Raw genomic sequence first — 9,671 nt, forward strand, 5'->3', positions numbered from 1 at the left:
ACCCTTTAATATGAATTAATCACCAATTTTTTTCCCTAGATTAAAGCAGAATCGGACCTTTACTCCTAGGGTTAACAAGGCAGGCAAAAAAAAAAAAAAAAAAAAAATTGGATCTGTCACCCTGGCTGGAGTGCAGTGGCAGGATCTCGGCTCACTGCAACCTTCACCTCCCAGGTTCAAGCAATTCTCCTGCCTCAGACTCCCTAGTAGCTGGGATTACAGGTGTGCACCACCACACCTGGCTAATTTTTTGTATTTTCAGTAGAGATGGTGTTCCACCATGTTGGTCAGGCTGGTCTTGAACTCCTGACCTCAGGTGATCCACCTGTCTTGGTCTCCCAAAGTGCTGAGATTACAGGCATGAGTCAGCATGCCCGGCCAACAAAAAAATTTATACAGCTTGATTGAAATATAATTCACATATCATACCATTCACCTATTTAAAGTGCAAAATTTGGCTGGGCTCGGTGTCTCATACTCTTAATACCAGCATTTTGGGAGGCTGAGGCAGGAGGGTCACTTGAGGCCAGGAGTTTGAGACTAGCTGGGTCAAAAAGGTGAAACCTCGTCTCTATTAAAAATACAAAAATTATCTGGGCGTGGTGGTGCATGCCTGTAATCCCAGATACTTGGGAGGCTGAGGCCTGAGAATTGCTTGAACCCAGGAGGCGGAGTTTGCAGTGAGCTGAGACTGTGCCATTGTACTCCAGCCTGGACAACAGACCGAGACCTGGTCTCAATAAGTAAATAAATAAAGTGTACAACTCAACGTCTTAGTAAAGTCACGGAGTTACGTACTCATCACCACCACCCACTTTAGAAGCTTTTCATTTCTTTCTGCCTCTACAGATTTGCCTCGTCTGGGCATCTCACATAAATGGAATCATGTAACATGTAGTCCTCTGTAGTTTCTTTCACTTACCATAATGTTTTCAGTGTTACATTCATGTTGTTTCATGTATCAGGACTTTCTTTTTATTGCCAAATAATATTCCATTGTCTGGATATACCCCACTTTGTTTATCCATTGACCAGTTGATGGAAATCTGGCTTGTTTCAACTTTTTGGCTATTCAGAATGAGGCTGTCATGAACATTCATGTGCAAGTCTTTGTGTGGACATGTTTCTGTTTCTCCTGGGAGTGTATCTACAAGTGGAATTGCTGAGTCATATGGGAACTCTGTGTTTAACCATTTGAGTAACCGCCGGACTGTTTTCCAAAGCAGCTGCTCCATTTTGCACACCCAACATTGTCCAGTTTCTCTACATCCTCACCAACACTTGATTTATCTGTGTTTTTGAAAATTAGAGCCATCCTAATGAGTGGGAAGCAACTTCTCCTTGTGGTTTCAATGGGCTTTTCCCTGATGGCTAATGACGCCGGCGATCTTTTCATGTGCTTACTGGACACATGTATATCTTCCGTGTCTTTGCAGATACTTTGCACGTCTTTATTAAGTTGCCTTTTTTTTATTACTGAGCTGTAATCATTTTTAATGTGTTCTAGATACAAATCCCTTATCAGATCTATGAGTTGCAGAAGTTTTCTCCCGTTCTATGGCTTGCCTTTTCCTTTCTTATTGCTGTCCTTTAAAGCAGCACAAAGGTTTAATTTGTTGACACCTAGTTTATATTTTCTTTCCTTGCTCATGCTTTTGGTGTTACATCTAAAAAACAAAAACAAAGGAAACAAAGAGAAAGCTCCCTCATCCAAGGTAATGAAGATTTATATCAATATTTTCTTCTAAGAGTAGTAGGGTTTTACTGCTTATGCTCAGTCCATGTTGAGTTGATTTTTGCATATCGTGTGGAGTAGGCAAGTTTTAACATGAGTTTGAAGGAGAAGGATACAAAGCACAGAGGACACAGGAGAATAAATGATACAACTGTAAAAAACCATTGGTGAAAATTAAGAAAAAATATAGACTCATTAATTCACGGAAAAGAAAAATGGTAAGTGGGATGAGGAAGCAGAGGTGACGATTCCACACAGCTGTCTGAAGCCCACATTCAATATGCCTATGGAAGCCATCCAGGTGGTAGAGATGGTGAGCGGGGAGGACACGTCCACGTGGAGGAAATGGGGAGAGCTTGATCTGAGGGAAGGTGTGGCACATTGAAGGACTTGCTGCAGCTCCATCTGGCTGGAGCATGGGCAAGAACGGGAGCAGGCCCAGGAGCTGGGTGGAGACAGAAGGTGGGGCAAAGCATCCGAAGGGCCTCTGTCCCGGGAAGCTCGGCCGCCTTCACAAAATACCAGATCACATGGCATAACAACAGAATTAAGCAACATTTATTTTCTCACAGCTCTGCAGGCTCAAAGTCCAAGATTCAGGGACTGGTGGGGTTGGCTTTTCCTGAAGCCACACTCCTTGGCTTGCAAAGGGCCACCTTCTTGCTGTGTCCTCTGTGCAGGACACCCTGCAGGCATCTCAATCTCTTCTTATAAGGACACCCATCTTATCAGATTGGGACCCCACCCATCTCATCATGTTTAACCTTAATGGCCTCCTGAAAGGCCCTAGCTCTAAAAACAGTCACATTGGTGGTTAGGGATTCAACATAAGAATTTGGAAGGACACAATTCAAGCTACATTCAGGAGTTGAGATTTTATCCCTGAAGTTTTACTCAGCAGAGTAACAGATCTGATAGATCTGTTACTTGCTCTGGCAGCAATGTGGATTCCTAGCTAGAGAGGAGTGAACCAGAGCCGAGAGCCCAGTTAGGAAGTCATGACTCCATCAGCAGTGATGCAGGTTGGAGGTGATGGTGGGCTCAACTGGGCAGCGGCAGTGGGAATGGAGAGAATTGAGGGATGTTAGGGAGGTGGTGATTGGTTTCAGGGAAAGGGAGTGGGAGACCTTCTGGTGGAGGGAGCTGCTCTTCACTGACAGGGCAGTGGACAGTGAGGGCTGCCTTTAAGAGGTAGCTGGTGTTGAGGTTCTGGTGCCGCAGAGGGATTGGGAGATAAGCAGTAATGGACCCACCAAGAAGGCTGATGGTGAGCTTAGTGTGCTTGATTTCAATGGAGAGGCGCCGCGTAAGCCTGGGGGATGTCGCAACTTCTTCCTGCAAAGACACAAGCCCAAGGTCACGATCTCTGCACTGGTGACCCAGTCACAAAAATAAGCAACTGACAGGGAATTGGCAATGCAAACCCAAAAAAGCGGGAGGAATCTAGACATGCACATGCAGAAAAGAACATTTAGAAAGTGAATACAGGATGAGGAGATGGAGACAATTGTAGGCACACGTTCAAAAGCTGTCAGCAAGGAGGGGAATAAAGGGCTGAAGGTCTTTTTGTCGAGTTTTGTTTGATCTTTCACAAGGAGAGACACATTTGCCTGATGGTTGGAAAAGGCTAGTAGAGAAGGAGAGGCTGAAGGTGCGTGGGAGACGTGGCCCCGGGGAGAGTCTCCAAGTGTTTGTTTTTTAAATTTTATTTTACTTTATGTTCCAGGATACATGTGCAGAACATGCAGGTTTGTTACATAGATAAACGTGTGCCATGGTGGTTTGCTGCATCTATCAACCTGTCACCTAGGTATTAAGCCCAGCATGCATTAGTTATTTGTCCTGAGGCTCTCCCTCCCCTTGCCTCCCCCCTTAACAGGCCCATGTGTGATGTTCCCCTCCCCGTGTCCATGTGTCCTCTTAGTTCAGCTCCCACTTATGAGTGAGAACACGTGGTCTTTGGTTTTCTGTTCCTGTGTTAGTTTGCTGAGGATGATGACTTCTAGCTCCAACCATGTCCCTGCAAAGCACATGATCTCATTCTTTTTTATGGCTGCATAGTATTCCATGGTGTGTAGGTACCACATTTTTTTATTCCAAGTGGTTTTGGTCTTGGGAGGTGAGCGAATTCTCATCTGCTGCTTCCACCTTCTTTGTGACAGGATGTGCTACTTTCTAGCCACTCCTCCTGTTTCTCTGTGAAGAAATTTCAGTGAGCCCACCTCCCCCAGCTCTCTCCCCACCCAGCCCTCCCTCTCCCTGTTGTCAGCATTGGTGCCTGGATGGAGAGTTTGGGAGAAGGAGCTGAGGAAACTCACCTGGGCCCAGGCTTGCTTGCCCCTGATGAGCCCTGCCCCTGCTCCCTGCTGGTTGTGGCCCATGTTCCCAGTGACCAGTTCCAAAGTGCCTGGTGGGGTTACAACCGGGTGTATGGGAATACTGACTCTTCATGGATCCTCAGACAGGAAGCTAGAGGAGCATGTAGGCAATGAGAGGAAAATGGCTTTTAGACTCTGCTTTGCAAAGCCCTGCATTGGAGGGCAGGATTCCGGAACTGAATTTTCTCTCCCATTTTGATCAAGCAGCTCAACCCTTAGGTCCCTCTTTTGTTTCTGCTTCCCAGTAACATTTCTTTTGAAGAAAGTTTTCTTGTGGTTAAAAAAAAAAAAAAAAAAAAAACTTAAAGAAAACCCACAAATCTAGTGCAACTACCTCATTTTTCAGATAAGGAGGCCCAGAGAGGCAACTCTTTCACCTTTCCAGATTTCCGTTTTGATTTGGGAATTGGGTATTTTTCTCAAATTGGAGCACACTTTTTATCCAAGTTCTGAACTGGAACCAAAAGAATCACCATGAAACACATTTCCTTTGAAAACCGAATTCAGGTCAGTGACACTGGTGACGGCCAGGCCAGCAGTGGGGGACGAGGAGGCCTGCAAGGGAAGCTGCTCCTTTCCCTCTGTCAAGTGTGTGCAGCCAGACCAGAAGCTGGTGCTTGCAGATGTGCAAAGCAACCCAGGAGCTGACTTCTGGCATTTTACATAGGTCCAGTGTTCACATGTAGTGGGAAAGACGTTCCTCTACCAGGCATCCCCTGGCCACTGAGCAGTCCCTCCAGAGTCAGAGACTGTGGGTCACGAAAGAGCAGGGAGAGGGAGGTGAGGACACATGGGTAGGTTTTGCTTCTGGCACCCACCTTCTCGCCTGGTGGGTGGCCTGTCTCCCTGTCTTAGCTCAGGCTGCCATAGCAAAATCCCACAGACTGGAGTGGCTTCAACAACAGTTCTGGAGGCTGGAAGTCCAAGATCAAGGCATCATCAGGGTTGGTTTCTCCTGAGGCTTCTCTCCTTGGCTTGCAGATGGCCAGGCTGGAATTAGGACTTCAGGGTGTGACTCTGGGGAGGACATGATTCAGTCCATAAAACTCTCTTAACTCTCTGAAGTGAAGCTGTTTTGGGTGGAGGCTTATCCTCTCCCACATCTCTTCCTGCTACCTGAATCAGGCCTGGTGCAGTTGTCAGGAACTCTTTGCACAGCCCCTGGCATGGGGTAGGAACAGATGTATCCTGCTCTTGCAGGGCTGAAATCCCCAAAACCCAGCCGAATGCTTGGAAAAGTACCCTTGTCTAATATGATACTAGGGGCTTAGGTTAACTTAGCCCAAAGTCTTAATTCTATAGCCTCCCTACAGTTTCCTACCTTATTGTCACCATCTTCTCTCTGACTCCTTGCTAAGTTCCTCAGGCCTGCTGGCCTTAGACCAGCTACAGAAGTCCCTCCCTTACAGTCTCCCCACTCACACCTCCCTTTACAGTCTCCACACTCACACCTCCCTTACAGTCTCCACACTCACACCTCCCTTACAGTCTCCACACTCACACCTCCCTTACAGTCTCCACACTCACACCTCCCTTTACAGTCTCCACACTCACACCTCCCTTACAGTCAGTCGCCACACTCACACCTCCCTTACAGTCTCCACACTCACACCTCCCTTACAGTCTCCACACTCACACCTCCCTTACAGTCTCCACACTCACACCTCCCTTACAGTCTCCACACTCACACCTCCCTTACAGTCTCCACACTCACACCTCCCTTTACAGTCTCCACACTCACACCTCCCTTACAGTCGCCACACTCACACCTCCCTTACAGTCACCACACTCACACCTCCCTTTACAGTCTCCACACTCACACCTCCCTTACAGTCTCCACACTCACACCTCCCTTACAGTCTCCACACTCACACCTCCCTTACAGTCTCCACAGTCACACCTCCCTTACAGTCTCCACACTCACACCTCCCTTACAGTCTCCACACTCACACCTCCCTTACAGTCTCCACACTCACACCTCCCTTTACAGTCTCCACACTCACACCTCCCTTACAGTCTCCACACTCACACCTCCGTTTACAGTCTCCACACTCACATCTCCCTTTACAGTCTCCACACTCACACCTCCCTTTACAGTCGCCACACTCACACCTCCCTTACAGTCTCCACACTCACACCTCCGTTTACAGTCTCCACACTCACATCTCCCTTTACAGTCTCCACACTCACACCTCCCTTACAGTCTCCACACTCACACCTCCGTTTACAGTCTCCACACTCACATCTCCCTTTACAGTCTCCACACTCACACCTCCCTTTACAGTCCACACTCACACCCAGACACACGCAGCATTTTCCTTGGTGACTTAACTTCCAGATGGTTTCAGGTGGAGACAGAACAGGATCGTATCTGCATGCAACAACCTTCTGCAATCTCCTCCTGGCCTTCAGCTTCTCATCTTCCCCAGAGCCAGGGCTCCCCTTCCTTATTTGGCCCCTGGGAAGTGCAACACAGCTCTTGTGTGCAGTTGATGCTGTGCTGCCCCGCCCAGCTCCCCTTCAGGACTGAGGAGCCCGTCCTCTATCTGCATGGGATGTTGCCCCCAGAAGCTCTCACAGCTGAGCCCTTCCCCAGGAACTGCCCCAGACCGAAGGGAGCTGCCTCACCCAACAGGGCATCCTACACCCAGTAACTTCTCCATGGGAGGTGGGATACAAAGCACATCCCTCATGCCTCCCTTTGGGGCAATGTGAAAAGCCACCCCAGTTCCAGTTCCCCACAGAACTGCCTCAGATCCAGGGAAATATATTTGGATAGAAACTTTGAGCTTGTAGACAGATCAAGGTTACTCACATAACCTAATGTAAAGCATAGCTTCCGTGTTAGCTACCAGAGTCTTTCCTTCTAGTCTTCTTTCCTTTACCATTTAATTAGAATTGATCATACACAGTTGAAGAGGAAAACCTGGATTCTTCTTTGAAGAACTCCTTTTGATGGTTTGCTTCCATCACTGCCTGTGCTCGTTGGAGAAGCATATTAGGACCTTCCAGTATTCTGTCACTCAGGCCAAGATTGCCAAAGTTGAATGCACATGCCCTGGCACGAAGGAAGGCTATCCACTGGGGCAAGGGAGGAAAATGTAAACCTATTAGTTCATTTTGGTGTTTCTTAGTTTCTGTTTTGTGTGTTTTATAGCACACATAATATATTAATTCAAGAGCACACATAAAGTACACATGCACATATGTATATAGTATGTCCTCAGTTTTATTTTTACCTTACTGATAGGAATTCCTGATGAAAAAGTTGGAAACCATTGCCTTAGAGAAAGGAAAGCTATGCTCTGAGAAGGAACCACACACCTCTTTCACTGTGTTCTCTGCTCAGAAAGCTACAGGCTCTTCATCATGGCCATTGTCATATCTTGATTCTTTTGGCTGACATGGTTGCCTTAGAAGGCACAAGGCGCACACTTCCCCTACCACCCCCGCCTGTCACCGCTTTCAGGATTGCCTAGACATTTGGGAAGAGCCAGGAAGCCAAGGGAAGGGGGAGGAAACGGTCTCTTCTTGCCTTTGCTGACTCTTACCTAGACAGACGACTTGTCTAGAAACAGCCCAGCGCATTTCTTCGTTCCAATTCTCGTATGCCTTTTCTCCCAGCTCTGGCGAATGTTTGTGTCCCATTTTGCCAAATAAACCAGAATGGTGAGAATCAGCCTGAAATCACAAGCTCCTGACCTCCATGCCTATTTAGAAATTCAAAGGAATTGTAAACAATCTGATTTGATTGGAAAAGGGAGACCGAGTCTGTAAAAGGTCACAGGCGATTTTTCCTAAGCTTATCTCCCTGACCACCAAAGCTATTTAAGATTAACTTGGTAGGGAAAGCTATGTTCTGAGGGAACCTGGTCACAGTTCAGGGACCAAAGCCTCAGGCCCCCAGTCCTCTTGGCTGTGTTCCTCATACACAGCGTTCTGCAGTGGGAGCTGGAAGGACATGAAACCCCATAGAGGCTCTGCCCTGGGAGCTAAGTGTGCAGCCAAACCTAGCCCTCTACTGGTGCTGAACACATCCTTCCTCCCTCATTTAGCAAGATATGCCTAAGTCTTCAGACTAGAAAAGTCTAAGTACAGAATTTAGACATGAACTTCCAATTAAGAAACGAATAATAATCCTAATAGCACCTAAAAATACTACCACTTAGAATATTAGTTCTTTCTTCTTCCTTTTTAAAAGCATTCTTCCATGTATTATCTCTTTTCATTTTCATGGTAGTCTTTTGAGTACAGAGAATCCTAGGATATTATGAACACCTCCTTACACCCACCCTCTTACTCTCAAATCTTCTGGGAAATTCCAGACCCTTGATTGGTTCAAAATCTTACTCCTCTCAAGAGTATCCCTGTTTAAATTAAAGAAGAGAACTACATGGTTAAATGTGAATAGCAGGACCCTCCTAAGTGACCACCGCACGGAAGGCTGGTTCTCTAAGATATGTGAGGGCTGTGTCACTCCCATAAACTGAGTGAGGCTCAGCCTCTAATATTAACAGTAATAATGGCAGCAATAATCTAACTTACACAGCACTTACTGTATGTCTGACACTCTTCCAAGTGTTCCATCTGTATTCATTTATGTAATCCTCACATAATTTTATGAGGTAGGTTCTATTATCATCCCCATTTTTCAGGTTAGTAAAACTAAAGCACTGAGAGGGGAATTTGCCTGGTCACACAGCTACTGGAATAACTGGATCCACTCCTTGGGAGTCTGGCTCCAGGATGTTTTTAGTGATTTGTCCCGAATCACAGATCACAGAGCCAGTCAGTGGCAAGATCTCAGCTCCCAGATTTCAGTCTCTCAGGTTAAAAATATACTTTTCCCTGTACTGAACTCTGTATTCCCTGATATGACTGATTTTAAGTTGTTTACACTTTTCAAGTCCTGAGCTATTTATTTATAGAGCTGGTTCCAGCTTCGCTCAGGCTGAAGGTTAGAAGTTCTTGAATTATACTGATTCTGACTCTGCCCTGATCCATTTCTGTGTGTGGCATCATGGACAGAGGAATTCATCTAGGAAATACCCTCAATAGTAGATCCCAAAACCCTGGGCTCTAAGGGAAGAACCAAAAAAGGCTGTTACAATGCTGTTCTTTTTCAGCAGAACTTTCTTAGACAAGTAAACCCCTCTCCTACCTGTAAAGGTATCCCAGGAAGGCCGGATGTGGTGGCTCATGTCTATAATCCCAACACTTTGGGAGGCTGAGTTGGGTGGATCGTTTGAGTTCCAGAGTTCGAGACCAGCCTAGCCAATATGGCAAAACCCTGTCTCTACTAAAAATACAAAAATTAGGCCAGACGCGGTGACTCACGCCTGTAATCCCAGCACTTTGGGAGGCTAAGGTGGGCAGATCACGAGGTCAAGAGTTGGAGACCAGCCTGGACAACATAGTGAAACCCCGTCTCTACTAAAAATACAAAAATTATCCAGCATGGTGGCACGTGCCTGTAATCCCAGCTACTGAGGAGGCTGAGGCAGGAGAATGGCTTGAACCCAGAAGACAGAGGTTGCAGTGAGCTGAGACGGTGCCAC

General features: G+C 46.6%; 1 long non-coding RNA gene across 2 annotated transcripts; it reads right to left on the reverse strand.

Annotated features, from left to right (window-relative positions):
- Positions 1–4,024: 4,024 nt before the first annotated feature.
- Positions 4,025–9,523, reverse strand: LOC135276941 (uncharacterized). Of its 2 annotated transcripts, XR_010344496.1 has the most exons (4): positions 7,665–9,523; positions 6,929–7,194; positions 4,932–6,571; positions 4,025–4,204 (listed from the first exon to the last, which is right to left on the reverse strand). It is a non-coding gene; the product is annotated as an uncharacterized LOC135276941 (long non-coding RNA). The 2 variants fall into 2 exon arrangements; XR_010344495.1 differs by having other exon boundaries at positions 4,029–4,204; positions 6,929–9,519.
- Between the last annotated feature and the right edge of the window lie 148 nt (positions 9,524–9,671).

The sequence above is a fragment of the Aotus nancymaae genome, unplaced genomic scaffold (assembly GCF_030222135.1).
Source record: "Aotus nancymaae isolate 86718 unplaced genomic scaffold, 86718_ANA_hifiasm-v0.15.2.pri h1tg000029l, whole genome shotgun sequence".
Taxonomy (NCBI): Eukaryota; Metazoa; Chordata; class Mammalia; order Primates; family Aotidae; genus Aotus; species Aotus nancymaae.